The sequence below is a fragment of the Bos javanicus genome, chromosome 3, assembly GCF_032452875.1.
Source record: "Bos javanicus breed banteng chromosome 3, ARS-OSU_banteng_1.0, whole genome shotgun sequence".
In the NCBI taxonomy this organism is placed as follows: domain Eukaryota; kingdom Metazoa; phylum Chordata; class Mammalia; order Artiodactyla; family Bovidae; genus Bos; species Bos javanicus.
The window spans coordinates 104,779,972-104,796,327 of NC_083870.1; the positions used below are offsets into that span (position 1 = coordinate 104,779,972).

The 16,356-nt window shown below is 52.2% G+C and overlaps 1 protein-coding gene across 6 annotated transcripts in view; it reads left to right on the top strand.

Annotated features, from left to right (window-relative positions):
* HIVEP3 (HIVEP zinc finger 3) overlaps positions 1–16,356 on the top strand; it is a 564,242-nt gene that overhangs the window by 420,847 nt on the left and 127,039 nt on the right. The window contains exon 1 of one of the 6 annotated variants that reach the window (XM_061412316.1): positions 7,069–7,293. The exons of the other annotated variants lie outside the window; for them this stretch is intronic. The gene's annotated coding sequence lies outside the window, so the exon portion shown is untranslated. Of the gene's footprint in view, positions 1–7,068; positions 7,294–16,356 lie in introns of those variants that run through there. 6 annotated transcript variants of the gene reach the window in all.

Here is a 16,356-nt window from a genome sequence, read left to right on the forward strand (position 1 = left end):
TTCCAGATTGCTGTTGACCATTCACCTCCAAGCTCAGAACCAGCCACCAAATCCACATGCCCACCTTTCCTTCCCCAGGTCCCCAGCTCTTCTGGTCTGCCGCCCTTGAAGACACTGCCTCTGCTCGCACTCCCCTGACTCAGCTCCTTCTATGTGGCACCACTAGGTGCCCCAGGATACTTGCTGGGATTCTCATCCAGTCAGATTCAGGGTAGGGTTGAGAGGGGACTGCACAAAGTCAACAGGAAGTCCTGGGGAGACAGCCCTCAGAGGGCTCATTTTCAGGCTAGAAGGAGCATGGCTGATGGCTTTGAAAGTCTGGAGCTCCCAAGGGATCAACAGGGCTCCGTCCACACACCCAGGCAGAATAGAAGATGCTGCCGTGTTCCCCAGTTCTGGGAGGTATGGAAGGAAGCTGTCCAGGTCCTGTATATGTCAAGCACTGCCAGGCATAGACCCCTGGAGCTCTTCCAACCTAGTGGGGGCGTGAGACACAAAGGCTTTGTTATTATATGATAGATGCTCTGATGATGTGTGCAAAGCAAGTTACAGGAACATTGAGGGAGGTGGTCTTTTAATTCTACTGAAGGTAGGAGCTGGTCAGAAAAGAAATTGAAAAATAGAACATTTGAAGGAGGCCTTACAGGAAGAGTTCACTAAATAGCCAAGGAGAGTTAATAGGAGAGCTGAAGGGGAATGGTGGATGGCAGTCTAGGGGAAGAAGGAAGGGCATTCCAGGTAGAGGGAACAGTATGAGCCAAGGCATGGAATGTGAAAATTCCTGTTGCATTTAGGGAACTAGTGAATGATCTAGACCAGCCAGGCTCTCCTTGCAGGAGGACTCCAAGACCAAAGGATGGAGGTTTGGGGTTCTCACCACCTGCCCTGAGAGATCAGAAAGACCACAATGGGAGGGAGCCTGAACAGGGGTGGAGTGAGACCATTTCTAGATTTCTTTATGGTTATTAGATGGAGGCTTTCATGTAAAAAAAATTTCATCTAACAAAAATTAGCTTTCAGGACAAGCCCCACTCTCTTATATGTATCTCTCTTTCCCATCCCTTCTGCACCATCCATTGCTTCTATTCACTGTTACTGCAATTATTTTCTGAGTGTGCAAGTCCTCTTGGGAACCAGACTGGCAGAGGCACAGGCCCCATCACACCTCACTGGTCCTGCCTGGGGGCTCCTCCTTGACCATCTCCTGCCCATCCCCAGGCCCTCAGACTCTGCTGGCCATATAGGTTGGATAAAATTCACACAAGGGGAGATGTTTTTATGGCAATCCCAGAACTCCCCTATTCTTCTTGCTGCTCTTGAAACTTTTTCTTGTCAGACCTGTTACAGTTTATCTTGTCTTAATGTTTACAGGCCTGATTAAATTCTCATTTCCTCCCTTCCCTCACTTTATGAGCTACTACAGGATACCCTCCAAAGAGCTTGAATGGAGGTGGGGGAGGGGCTCCCTTTACTGAGCATCTACTATAGGCCAGCTACTTGATACTCACAATGCACTGACTCCTTTAATTTCATCACTTTCATTTGCTCTTCATCATCCTTCCCTGAGATGCGTTATCCTCCCCATTTTACAGCTGTGAAAACTGAGACTCAGAGTTAAGCAGCTAGTAAGTGTCAGAGCCAGGACCTGTGCACAGACTGTCTTAATCCAAGCCTCAGAAGCTGATGCTCTCCTGATGTACCTCCCATTGGCAGACATGAAGCCATACTCAGAGTAAATAGTGCTTGTTATTGATGATCTTGCAAGTCGGCCCCTAGGCTTGGGGAAAACCTGTTCTCACAGCTGCCAGGGGGAGTGACTAATCTGATTTCCTGGAACCAAAGGCCCCACCCTCCCCACCTGGGATTCAGTGGGCCCTGCGGGAGTCCCCAGAAATGCTGGTGGAAAGCCAGAATGAGGCAGACCTGGGGTTCAGATTGAGCCAAAACCTCAGTCTGAAGTGTAGGAAAAGAGGACATTTTTGTCATCTGGGGGAGACTGGTCAGTGGCCTGGAGGCCACGTGGCCTCTTGTAGTTGCCTACTGGACAGGATGGCCAGTGGCACAGAAGTCTATCCTGGGCGTGCTCTGCATACCCGTGACGTTCCTAACACTGAATAAGACGTGGTTGTGCATGGAGTTGCAGAAACTAAAGGGGCAACAGATACATCATTGAAATGACTGCATACAATGGGGCACAAGCCAGAACATCTGTTCCAAAGGCTGGAGATTCACAGAGAAGGAAGCAGCCAATGCCACCTGGAGGACCCAGGAGGCTTTCACAAGGGAAGTGGCCTCTGAGCTGACCTGGAAGGCTGGATGGGAGCCAGCCAGGCAATACAAATGAGGGGAACAGTACTGAGGACTGAATGCACAAAATGCACTCGGCAGGTTCAGAAGCAGGGAGCAGCTCTGTATGATGGGAGCGTGGGGGGTGTGCAGAGAGAGGGAAGCTTGGGCAGGTGAACTGAAGCTGTTGAAAGAGGCACTAATAGACAGGGTAAGTTAGCTGACCAGGTACCCACTTGAATTTGTCTTAGAGAGTTCTGCCTATGTGGAGAATGGATGCAGGGGATGGGGGCGGGGGGAGGGCAGGAAATGGGCAGGGGGACCGGACAGAAGGCTGTTGTAACTGGGAGGTGATGGTGGCCTGGACTCGGGCAGCAAGAATGGAGAAGGGATTCTGGTTCAGGCTTGGAATGACGGGTGTCCCCACTGGTGAAGATAAACAATATGGGAGGAGCAGGATTCTGGGTCACAATATAAAGCAATTGTTACTTCCATTTATCGAGCACCTGCTAGATGCTGGGTATTCCATCAAGGGCTCTATTGCGGTTTCTTGTCACATCTTCACAGCAGTTCTTTAGGATCAGGAAGTCAAAATCAGTGACATCATGTAACATGCCCAAGATCGCACAGTAAGTGTGGCTGGGAGCTGAAGCCAGATCCATGTGGCTCTGAGGCCCATGCTGTTACCCACAGCATCAGATGAAGGATGAAATGAATGCCTGACTGAGACAGGAAGCCGGAAACACAGCTCTCAGGCTGGGAAGGGAGGTTGGGGCTGAGTCCTCTGGGACCCCTGAAGGTGATCTCCATAAACTGTAAGAGTCCCTCAGCCTCTGTCCCAGGAGAGAGATAGCTACCTCTGTGAGAAGTGAGGACTGATGTAACAGATCTATCAAGAGAGCACCCGGCAAACACACACACACACCAACAAACAGTAAAACAACACAAAGCATGCGAGTCCAGGGAATCAGAGCCATGGAGGAAAGGAGGTGGAGGAGGGGTGGCTGGTAAGTAAGTACAAAACCCAAACATGAAGTACCTGGAGAGCCTACTGGGCGAGTTGCTTAGCTCCGCCTTGAAAGCTCCAAGACGATGGTGGTCCCCAACCTTTTGGAATTGTGGTGTGTTCCAAAACTGTATCTGTAATTTGGTTGTTAGGAGTTGGAAAGAAAATTTCACAGAGACAGCCTCTTAGATGACAGATCCGATGCCAACCATCTCCTCTGCTCCAATCTCTTTTGGTTTATAAATTCTCTACAGCGTGATATTGGCTTCACAGCAGAACCAAGCCCAGTGTGTGTGTGTAGTGTACTGTTTCTATGGAAACAAGCATTCAGCACTCTAGCCTGGGACACCTGGACCACAATCTCCCTGAATTGTAGGCCCAGAAGTAGAATAAATCTTATCTCTCACCTCATATGCCCCTGCTCTGCCCCAGGCTTGGCAAACAGTGCTGTAGCAGTTAGCAAGTTGCACTGGGATGATCTGTTTACCTGCTAGTCTCCATCCTTGGATGGAGCTCCTAGCACACAGGTTTGTGTGAGTGTTGCACGTTCCCAGAACAGAGAAGGAGCCTGATTCATGTTTGAGGAATGAAGGAATGTAGGAAAGCCCCCAGGGCCAAGCTCTGGGGATTTCTCAAGACCTGGCCCAGCTATATGCAGGGGAAGGGCTGACAGGAAGGAACTGGCACCTGGCACCACCTGCCTTCTCACCTGGGGCCCGTCCAGCTGCAAGGTGGGAAAGGTGCCTGGGGCCCCAGTGTAGGGGTGATGGCTCATGGAGCAGAGTTGGGCTCCGGCTCCTTGCCTTGAAGCAGCGCTGCCTGCCTGCATCCCATATCCCTGAGCTCTGAGGCTGGAGCCTTGAAGACCTTCTGGCCTTGGGTGAGAACTGGCACCAGAACTGGGTTGGAGGCTGAATCTTAAGACAGGAGACTGGGAGCTCTGGTTGAAGGAGAAGCTGAGGGAGGGCTTCTGGGTCGACACTCCTGGCCTGCAGGATGGCTACCAGCTGGGAAGTGTGACCTGGGGGGTAAAAAGCAGGGTCTTTGGGGGGAGTTCCAGAAAATCCAGAGTGACTGTGTCTGGCACAATGAAAGTACTCAATAAAACACTTTTCTCATGCCTTCCTTTCTACTTCGCTATAGCCAGTCTGGACTATATGTTTGAAGGTTGGGATGGGAATGTCCCAGCCTGCCTTGATGGGGCGGCGCTGAAGTTTACCTAGAGAAGGGCGGGGAAGACAAATCCCAAGCCACAGAAAATTGGAACAAAGGAGCAGTCCAAGGAAAGGGCCTCGGCAGGGCAGCCTCTGCAGGGCTGGCACACTGGCCCACTTCCTAAGCATCCAGTCCAGTCTGAGAACCCACCTTCCACCCCAGGACCCTAGCCAGGGCCCCTGAACCTCAGTTGCAGCTCTGAATTGGATCATTCTGCCACTCCTATGGTTAGTTTATCTTTCCATTTGCTTCCCTCCACCCCCCCAGGATCATTCATTCACTTAACAAACGTTTGTAGACTTCTCAGTCTTGGCAGGAGAGAAGAACCAAGATGGAAAGTTCCTGGCAGCTTCCAGACTGGAAAGAGGGGAGGTCTCTCTCAGCTGACTGCAGCTTGGGGTGATGGGCAGGAAGCATTGAGCTGCCAGGGGCAACAAAGGAGGGTGACTAAATCCACTGGTCGGGCCACCCCTCAAAGGTGGAGAAGGTACTCATCCTGGGGTAGGAACAAGCCTGTCACCTGAGCCTTTCTGCCTGTGACAAAATGTCACCCCTCCAGGCATATGAATTATAACAAGATACCCACTTGCTCCCACCTGGAGCTGCTCCCAGCCAGAGACAGTAATCTGGGCAGAGAGGGAAGGACAGGAGTGGAGTGAGGGGCAAGGTCTTGTTCCACAGGGTACCCTGTCTCACTTGCCCTAATTAAGAGGAAGACTATGTCAAAGGCAGGCTTGATTCGGGATGTCAATAACACAGGACAGGTAGAGAGGGCATTTCAGACAGAGGAAAATCTATGCAAAGACCCCCCCCCCCCCGCTCTCCCCCCGCCCCCGCCCAAAGTGAATGCTGGTGGAAGGTTGAAGAGAGTGTTGGAAAAGGACATGAACCCCGGGAGATGCAGCTGGTTGAGGGGCCTTGCGTGCCAGATCAGAGAGTGTGGTCCTTCCGTTTGGAGCTTTGTCAGAAAGAGGATGACCCAATTGGAGCTGAGATGGAGTTCTGGGTGCTACTGGAAGATGGGGAGGACTGAAGTGGTGGTGATCAACAGAACAGCTGGGAGCCTTGGCAACAGGCCCATGGGTATGCAGTTGTACGCATGAGTGTGCAGGCACAGTGAGTGTCCGGCTGTGATCACACCTCCCTCCACCCCCTGCAAGTCATGGAGTTGTGGTTTCCTCCTGCAGGCACCTAGGAGTGAGGTTCCCCTGTGGAAGCTGCCATTCCTCTACTAAAGCTGGTGGTCTGGGAGGGGCTTGTTTGCTCTGCCCTGGCTTTGGAGGGAGGCAAGAGGCTCTGCTGAAAGCTGCTGTATGAGGATGGCACAGAAATCCCCAGGGCCACTAGCTTGTCCCCTGGGCCTAGAGGAAGCCCACTCCCTGTGACAGGCAGAGCCTTGAATTTAGGCCATCACTTCAGAGCCAGAGGAAGCCTGGGGCCTCCAAGGCCTTTTTGGAAGCCCTGAGCAGCTTCGCCCAGGTCAGCTTGTCAGTCACCCTGTGGGTCCTTGAACTTCTGTGACCTGGAGAGGGAGTGCCTCTTCAGCTGGCACTCTAGACACTCAGTTTGCCTGACTCTTGTCCTGACTTTGGTCCCAGGCTCCACAACCTCCTGAGGCTATTCCCGGGCAGCAGAGGCCAGCCCTGGAGTCAGCCAAACCCAGGGTCAGCTCAGGTTCAGCAGAGTTGACCTCCGGCAAGACACCTGACAAGTCAGAACCTCAGTGTGCCGCATCTGTAAAATATAAATCCTGGTGGCCAGTTCTGCTCCCTCGGGAAGCAGGCCAGTGGGGCCCCTGGTGGGCGCTGGTGCAAAGGTGGACCAGAGTGACTCAGGTCCCAAGGCTTGGGATCCGGTAGCTTCTGCAAAGTCAGGCCACTGGGAAGCCCCGGGGAGTCCCCATCCCCACCCCGACCCCCAGGCTGGAGCCCAGGGAGCCCGGCCAGGCCCGCCCCGCCCAGCACTCGCGAAGGCATATTCCCGCCTTGGGAGGCACGGGCTTCCCGGAGCAGGGCTGGCACCCGGGAGCAAGGCGGGGACCTGGCACTTTGGGGACGGCAATGGACGCCCGCCGGGCCGGGTTCACCCGAGACGGGGCCCCGAGGGGCACGGCCCCAGCGGCGGCGACGACCGGGGTTCCCTGACTGCCCTTCCCGGAGGGCCCGGGAGGAAATGACAGCGCGGGAGCCGGGGCGGGCGCGGAGGGAGGGGCGGCGCCCGGAGTGACACGGCCTGTCACCGCGGAGGCCGCTGCACAGACCCTCCCCGCGGCCGCCGGGAGCCGGGGATTCCCCAGACGCAGACCCTCCCGGGCGGCAGCCTGCCCGATCGCCCTCCTGGACCCGGCCGCGCCGGGACCCCCAAGCGGCCGACAGCGAAGCCCTGTACGCCAGGGCCGAGCCGGCCGGAGAGGCGCCCGCTGCGGGCGCCGGGGTCCCCCGGGCTCGGCGACAGGAAACTCTGGGGAGTGAATGGAAAGAAGTGGGTGGTCCGGCCCCTGCGACTTCCCCTGACATCACTGCCCAAATAAGGAGCTTCCAAGCGGCCGCGGGGCGGCCCAGAGCCGCGCCTGCCGCCGGCGCCCGCCCGCCAGCCCGCCCCGCGCCCACCCCGCGCCGCGTGGGCCGCCAGCGAGAGCCCCGGGCACCGCCGGGCGGAGCCGAACCGGGCGGAGCCGAGCGAGCGGGCGCTGCCGAGCCGCGCGGAGGCCGGGCGCGCAGCCCAGCGCAGCCCAGACCAGCCCAGCGCAGCGCAGCCCGGAGCCGCGGAGTCGCGGCCACCCGCAGGTAAGCAGCGAGCGCCCGCGCCCCGCGCCCCGCCGCGGCCTGGCAGCCGGGAGCCGGGCACCACCAAGCGCGTCAGCAGCCACACTGGCCCGCAGCGGGGCCACCCTCGGGAGCGGAGCGGGTGAGAGAGGGCTGGGCGCGGGCGCGTGCAGGAGCGCGTCGGGCCAACTCCCCGGACCTCCGGGACGCCTCCGCAGCCTGGGGTTGCCTGGTGCACGCGCTCTTCGCCTGCGTTTCCCAGACGCTACTTCTGTCATCAACCCGGGGTGACACCAGCGTTCCCGCGTTCACACTTCTCTCGCACACCAGCGCCTGGCACAGCCTCACTCGGCCTCTGTGCCCGGAGCAGCCCCGCAGCCCGCCCCGCCTCTCGGGCCTCTCACGGCCGGACAAGGCGGGACAAGGCACCCCGGTGTGAACCGCTGAATGGCTTTGGCCGTCCTGGCCACGCTTCCCCCTGGAGGCGCTGGCAGTTTCAGACTGTCAGAGCAGATCGGACTTGGGCTCCTCCGGCTTATTGGGAGTGAGTGAAACTAGCACTGATCTGGCTCTTCTTGCCCTCTTGCAGAGTGGCACCTGGCGCGGGGGGTATAGCCCTGAGGGGAATGTACCTGGCATGGTGGGGAGGGTGTGGCCACCGGCAGGGAGTGACTCCCGGCCTCCTAGCCTGGGTGTTTCCAGAGCGGCTCTCATTCCCTGGGCTTTTCTCTGAGCGCCCTCCCCTCCCCTCTCAACCAGGGCCGGCTGCCGGGGATCCTGGACAGCAGTGGTGGCTGCTGCAGAACAGGTGCAGGTCCGTCAGCCTCGGCTCTGGCAGGGGGCTCTGCAAAGTGGCTGCAATTGCTTACCTATAAAATATAGAGCATATTTATTGACAGCTTGATTAAGGTCATAGGGAAAAATGATAAAGGCAAGTACTGGGTCCATCGTTTAGTGGCTCTGGGCAAATTCCCTAATCTCTTTCGGGCTGCATTTTATCCTCTGGAAAATGGGGATGAAGGTCCTCAGCTGAATGTTGTCAGGGAAGACTGAGATCATATGAGTGAAAATGTTCTCTAGATATAAAGCCTTGTATACAAGCCAGTTGCTGTGGTTTGGATGGTTCTGGGCTGATATTTGCCATGGCTGTGCTCTCTGATTTAGGGAGACTGAACACCATTTCTGTGCCGTCATCTGCAAGAAAAGGGGCATTGAGAAATGTCCCATGTGCCTGCTAGCAGATCCCCCGAAGTAGGTTCTGTGGAACATTAGTTCTAAAAGTTGTGCCGCGAGTTAGGTTTCCCTGTGCTAGTAAGTCTGGCAAATTCTGCAAGCTCTCTATAACCCTTCTAGCCAGTCACAATTCATATTGGCAAGTTAAAGGCTCTGAGAAGTGCTGCAGTAAAAGAACCTGTTTAGCTTTGTCCGACCCAGAATTTCTCTGGTGGATCCTGTTGCTCTTTTCGGGTCACACATGCTCTCCCAGGAAGCAGTGCTTCTGTAGCTACCAGTAGATATGATGTGTTTTCATCCAGTCGCTGAGTTCTACTTGCCTTCTTGAGTGAAGAGTAAACAGAGGCCCAGAGGAGCTGAGTGCCTTACCTGAGATCACAGCTGAACAGTGACCCAGGATTACCCAGTCGTCAGCAGTAGAGCGGGCAACAAAACCCAGACTCCTCATCCAATGCCTTATTCCATTCAGTTGTGGCCAGAAGTTGACGCTTCTCTTCTGAAACCAGTCTTGCTGCTTTATGTGGACACTCTGTGGAATATATTTGGCAAACATAAAGACTTAAATGGATTCGATGATGATCGAGTCCCTACTATGCGTCATTTGCGGGGTGGAGGGGGGATCTTGAGCAGGTAAAGTTCTACCAGATGTGGAAGCTGTGCTGAAGAGTAATGGTGCCAGAGTCCACACACACACACACACACACACACACACACGCATGTGTACTCCCACATACTCAACCCGTCCACACACTTACACACTTGACCCCATATACTCACTCACACATGTGCCACTGCACATGAATACACACTCCTACACATGCATACACACCCTCACTCTCCAGTCTCACCTCCCTCACATCCACTCCTGTCCATGCTCTCACGTGTAGCCATCTTGCTGTGCTCCAGGCTGCAGCCAGGAGGCACTTGTGGCAATGGGCATGTGCCCTTGTCTTCATGTCCCCAAAGTTGGGGTGGTGGGGGGCTGCCTGGCACCAGCTCCCCAAGATGAGTACTGCATTGAGCACATGGGAGGGCCTGGCAGGGCTGTCTATTTGCATTTCCCCAGTGTCTTCTCCTTTCTCCCGTTTTCTGCCATACTTCTCCCCCAACTTTCCTTCGGTCAGCTACTGCCTGGTCACACATGATGTGACTGAAACAGCTCTGGCTTCTATTGTGTTGATTGTTTTAATCAACTGTCAAAGCTTGATTAGGGCAAGGGCTTTGTCTCAGCTGGATTGGAATCCCCAGCTCCTAGGAGAATGCCTGGCACAGAGGAGACGTTCAATAAGCATTTATTAAATGAATGAGTGAGTGAGTGAGCAAGTGAGTGAAGGACTGCTGGCTGCTAGAATGCCCGTGACCCAAGCTGACATCCAGGGGGACTCGCTGAGCATGTTTGCTAAGTGCCTGCTGGGACCTAGGCACCATTCTGGGGACTAAGACAATGAAAGTGAGTGAATCCTCTGTTCATGGAGCTTGCATTCCAGTGGGAAGAGAGAATGAAGAATAATGGACAAGATAATACTCACCGGTGATACACACCGTGAAGACACCATGAAGACAAGGCTGTGCGATGGGGAGTGTCAGGGAGGAACTGGAGAAGCCAAAGCTGGGGTCTAGGGCATCCTCTCTGAGGAGCTGACCTGAGACCTGACTCAGGAACATGTGATAGCCATGTCAATATCTGGGGAAAGAGTACTCCAAGCAGAGGAACAACAGGTACAAAGGCCCTGCAGCTGGGTTGAGGGTCGATGGAGAGGCCACACTTACAGCCACTGCTGATTCGCTTCCCAGCACCCTTTGGAGTGGGCAAGTGCTGGTGTCGGATTATCTTGGTGGTTCAGTCACAAAAGCCAAACTCGAAACACTTGGGGCTTTGGGATGTGGGGCTCCGTCTGCTGTCTCAGAGGGCTGCCCTCCCATCTTGCCCACTCCCCACCCCTATAAATGAGGAAAGAATTGGACTCCTAAGACCCCTCCCAGCTCTCCCATGACAGAATCTGATGCTCTGTGTGCGGGAGGTTTGCAACAACTCAGGTGGTCCCTCTGCAGGGATGGCGAATTTGTTGTGCCACTTCCATTATTAATAACCATGATGTCATACATCTGTGCGGTTCCTGATGGACTGCAGAGCATTCTCTCCTGTTATCCACTCACTCTGTGGACTCATCTGCCAAGTGGAGAATGGTTAAGAAGGGAGGCGGTGGTGGCGGTGGGCAGAGAGACCACAGATAGCGCCACAGATGCTGCTATAGGCTCACCCAAGCCACTTCACCCGTGAATCCCTGCTTCCTCACCTGCAAAGCAGGACACAGGACAGCCTGCTTCCTGAGGCCCTGGGGCTGTGAGAACCCATCAGCATGTGGGGGCCTGCACGCTGTCATATACACTTGGTAGTGGTTGGTTCCGATTTTACAGATGAGGAACTCAGAGCTAAGAGCATTATGTCTTTTCTGGTCCACTTTTGTGTCTTCATTCTTTCAGCCCAGAGCGTTGAATAACTATTTTGTTGAACTGATTTGCCTAAGGCTGCATGGCTAATAAAGGGCAAAGCTAGGACTCAAACCCAAGGCTCTGGGCTCCCAAGTCCTTCTTGTCAGCATCACACTCTTTGGGAATAATTGTCGTGGTTAACAAAGATCTTCACACCCCATCTGTGGATGATCAGAATTATTGTTGCTTTGTTGAGAATTCTAGAATTGTAAGGTCTTCCGTTCTGAGGCATGATATCCTTTGTAAATAATGCAATGAATATCTTAAGAAACATGTTGGAACCTTCTGGAAGAGCATGTAGATGTGAAAGCATGACCCCCTGAGAATTGAAAGCAGTGGTTTAACCATGGGTGTTTTTTCCTGTCACCTGAGGGCTTATAACATAAGAATTCCTAGCTATACCCGCACTGTCTGATTGAGAGGTTCTAGGGATGGTTTCTGGGCATATGGAGAAGCCCCCTGGCGCTAGAAGTTCAGCCTGGGGATGAGAAGTCCAGCCAACTGTATGTATGGGAACCCTGGCAGGCCCTGAGTCTGCCTCTCCAGCTATAGCTCTAACCCCCCAGTCCCCAGCTCACATCAGCCACGTGGGAGGAACACTGCTATGGAGCCCCACAGACCTGAGTTTGCGTCTCCTGTTTTCTAGTATGTACCTTGGCCAAGTTCCTTTACCTCTCCCAAGCCTCAGTGTCCTCATCTGTAATATGGGAATCCTCACTCTTCCCTGCAGGGTGGCTGAATGGGTTACAGGAGGCCGTTTATGTCAGATATCTTATGAGATATCTGTGCCTGGCATGTAGTAGGTGAACAGGAAACAATAGTTTTGGTTATTATTATGATAAATGAATTACAGTAATAAAAACAATTGCAGTATTTGTGAATTGGTTGGTACTAAAGGGTTCACTGGACTTCCCTGGTGGCTTGGTGGTAAAGAACCCACCTGCCAATGCAGGAGACACAGCTTCCATTCCTAGGTTGGAAAGACCCTCTGGAGAAGGATGTGGCAACCCATTCCAGTATTCTTGCCTGGGAAGTCCTATGGATAGAGGAGCCCAGTGGACTACAGTCCATGGGGTCACAGAAAGAGTCGGACATGACTCAGCGACTAAACAATGACAGAAAGTTTCACTAAAATTAGACTGCTGCAAATATCAGACTTTTGAGAAGAGTGTCCAGTCCATGTTGTAAACGCCAGTCCTTGGGCCAAAGAATGACCAGTTCGGCTGTCTTCCCGCCCCTCTTCATGGCTCAGGTTCAGTTCTGGTGGGGAGCTGCAGGCTGCATGGGGACCAGCACCAGCATCACTAACCATGCCTCTGATAGATGCGTGGGTCCAGACGGGTACGTGGGGTTTGAAAGTCATTGTTGAGTTCAGGTGGTGCTTGCCTGCATCAGCCTGGTCTTGAGTCCCTGAGGTCACAGTTGAGGGGCAAGAACATGGCATGTGGGAGTCACAGGATGCTGTACCAAGTCTGTCATACACTCATGTATTCACAGACGGTAGGTGGAGTCCTTCCGTGGGCCCAGCGCAGGCCTAAGCTCTAGGAGTGTGCCTGCGTCCTCCCGAAACTCAAGAGTCTAGCTAATCCAACCACTCCCTAGCCACGTGGCCACAGACAAGTTGCATTTCCTCTCCAGATCTCAGTTTCCTCATCTCCAGAATGGGATTGTTCTGGCTTCTTCACCAGGGGCATAGTTTGGTATTTTGAGGCCCTGCCCCTCACTGGAGTGCTGTTGAGGCTTCAGGGTCCCTCCTAGAGCTGGCGGGCGAAGGCCAGGGCTTCAGAACCAGGAAGACCTCCCCTCTGCTTCTGGTTCTGCCATGTGCTTGCCGTGCAGTTCGCCGCATTGTTCAACCTCTCTGTGTTTTCTTTTCCCTGCTTATCTCATGTGGTTATGACACTTCTGTCGCGGGGCACTGTGAGAATGTGAGACGACGATAAAGAGGACCTGGCTCTCAGCAAATGTGACCCCCATTTCCTTTCTGTCTGGCTGTTGACTGTCCTGTGCTTTGCTGATCCTGGAACAAGACCTCCACCCACCGCTGCCCATGCTCATCAGGTCCCCAGGGTCAGGCAGGGGCAGGCAGACAGCCAGCCTGGTGCTCAAGGAAATAAACACCTGCCCCTCGTGGTGACTGGGGAGGTGGTTATAGCCCGAGAGGAAGCAGGATCAGGATGCAAAGCCAGGAGTCCTGGCTTCTGTCTGGAACCTGCCACGAGGTCACTGTGTGTCCATTTCCAGTTCCCCCTCCTCGCTGAATCTCGTTGTCCTCACTAAGGCCAGTCTTCCAGATCCCCTGGCATCTCCCTGCCCCGACAAGCCTGTGGGCCTTTGATGTGCATGCTGAACAGCCTCAATAATGGAGCACCACAGCGGGCTGTGGGGGTTTCACCAGCTTTTTCCAGCCTGGGCTCCACAGGAATTGATTGTGTAGAGAAGCCAGCAGACAGACTCTGGACAAGGAAGAGACTGTGGTTTCTAATTGGCAGAACTGCTCATGGGAGGGGAGGTAGGTGAAGGGACATTAATGGCATGAAATTATATTAAAGGAAGGGTATTACTCCTTTTTTCCCCCTTTAAAGAAGACCCAGAAGGCTCTAAGCCACCTGCTTCCCAAATAGCTTTTTACCTATTCGAGTTCAACAGTGTGTTCAGATGGGGACCAGTTTGTTTACAGATGATCGGGATGGACGCAGAATGTTGCAGGGTGACCCTGGAGATCCAGTCATTTACTGAATATCTGTCGAACGCTTCCCAAGTCCTCAGACCAGGGATGAAGCAGTGATCAGAACAGATGATGGTCAGTGCTCTCCTGGAGCTTATAGACTAGCAGAGGGAGGCATACCATAAACAAAGGAGTGCATGAATGTGTAATATATCAAATGGGATAAGTGCCATGAAGGAGAAACCAATAGGTTAAGAAGTAAGAAAGTGCCAAGGGAAGGATACCAGGATGTATGTAGGACGGTTGGAGAAGTTATCACTATGGTGACATTTGAGCACAGCCATGAAAGAAGTATAGAAATGAATAGACTAATTTAAGCAGAATTGCCTTTCTTTATGGTGTACCTGAGAGCCTATGGAAAGATCTCATTTGTGGCTGAAATGGTCAGCTCAGCCAGGCAGCTCAGACTCTGGACCATCCTGCTTTAGATACATGATACCAAGCCTAATTCATGATCCCCCTGTCAATGATCATAACACTAGGCTGGATAGTACTCTAAGTGAATTGGGCTTTAAACCTTCAAAATGCCTGTCCGCATAGACTGTCAGCCTTCTAACAAGGAAAAGGTACCATCTCCACGTTGCAGCTGTGGTTCAAGAACTCTATATATGGAGTGACAAGACCAGGACCGTTCCCCAGGTGAGGGATAAAGTGGGCAGTCAAATCCAGACATTGCTGCCCAGCAGATCTGTGTTTCTCCTGACAGGGCATTTGGGGACCCAGCATACCACCTTGCATGCAGTAGAGGATGATATTTATTTTTTTGAAAACAAAAGCAAATCCATAGACTAAGAAGATATGATGACTAAATGCAATACGGGATCCTGAATTGGACCCTGAAACAGAAAAAGAACATTAGCCGAAAAACTGGTAAAATATGAATAAAGTCTACAGTTGAGTTAATAGTAACTTACAAGTATCAATTTCCACTTGACAAATCTGCATTGGTTATGTAAGATGTGAACGTTAAAGGAAGCTGGGTGAACGGTGTATGGGGACTCTCTGTCTTTGCAATTTTTCTGTCAATATAGGATTATTCCAAAGTGAAAATTTTATGGAAAAATAAATGAGCAAATCCACATACACACCAACTAGCTGGCCTCCTCAGGGTTAATGAGGAGAGTCATAAAGGGTCATCAGGTAATTGAATCCCTAAGGCTACTGTCACCCCTAGAATTGCCTGTGTGAGAAGGAGCAAAATTATAAACCAATGCATATAACCATGATGAAGGAGGAATGTTCCTGGGAGGTATCTCCCCTGGAGACTGCTCCCAGGTGAATGTCTCCTGTACCACATAACATATATTTTAGGCTATACCAAGTATGCCCTTTACATGTGATGAAAGTTCACTAACTCATTTACAATTGATGCTGTCACAGACAGATGGAAACCTAGTTTTATTCGTAGGGCTACCTCATGTGATTATATGAATCGGAGTGACTAATGGCGATGAAGGAGTGGTGTGAGGCAGAATAGAATCAGAGACGGAAGGTGTAATCCTAAGCTAGTTTTCTCTCATGGTAGAAAACATCAGGGTCTGGGAACAGTGTCTTTTGGAATGAAGGAACGAAACCAGGATCAAGAGCTTCCTTGCAGTGATTTTGCACTCACAAAGCAAGCAACCTTAGATGAGTCTCTGGGGATCCTCCAGCTGAAAACCACTGAGTCCAGAGCAAGTGACTGGTCCAGCTTCTCTGTGCAACTTGCTTGGGAGACACAGCTTAGCCTATCTGGGTGACCTGATCTCCTTGCAGGTTCCAGAGGGCCTGTGGCTTGGCATGTGGGCATTTGGTGTCACCCTGAAATATAGGAAAGGCAAAAGATGCTCAAATGAACAGGAAACCATCACCATGAGTCTGTTAGAAAGTATCTAATGTTCAAAAGAGTAGGGCAGTCACTCCAAGATAGAGTCTTTATTTTAAGCAGGCTCTGATCTTGTGAAGTAAAGTCTGGCGTTTCCTGTAGTGTGTTTTCTAAAACACAAGTGCCATGGATGGAAAGAAAAGTGCTGTAGCCAGATCAATAGACCCTTATATACTGCAGGGCTCCTGAGTCTTTAATATGCGACAGAGCGTTGAAAATCTCCCCAAAAGTGTATGTGTGTGTTTGTAGAGGTAGATATTGTGTGCAGTTTTCCAAGCGTGATTAATCAAAGAACTCATATATAGTCAAGTACGTGTGTGCACGCTCAGTCACACCTGACTGTGACCCCATGGACAGTAGCCCGCCAGGCTCCTCTGTCTGTGGAATTTTCCAGGCAAGAATACTGGAGTGGTTGCCATTTCCTACTCCAGGGGATCTTCCCGAACCAGGGATTGAACCCATGTCTTTTGTATCTCCTGCACTGGCAGGTGGATTCTTTACCAGTGCATCCCCTGAGAAGCCCACACGTATGAGTATATATATGGTTTTTTTATATATACTTATATCTGTACATATAAGGAATAGGTTTTATATGTTTGTGTGTATATAAGGAAGATGCACACATATATAAGATTGCTGAACTAGAGTTCTATACAAAAATATCTGGGGAATGATAAAGTTATCTGAGGTCAAAGCTGAACAACAGTAACAACAACAGCAACAAAAAAAGCATGCTAATTTGTGCCTCTAAAACTTGTTTCTGCAT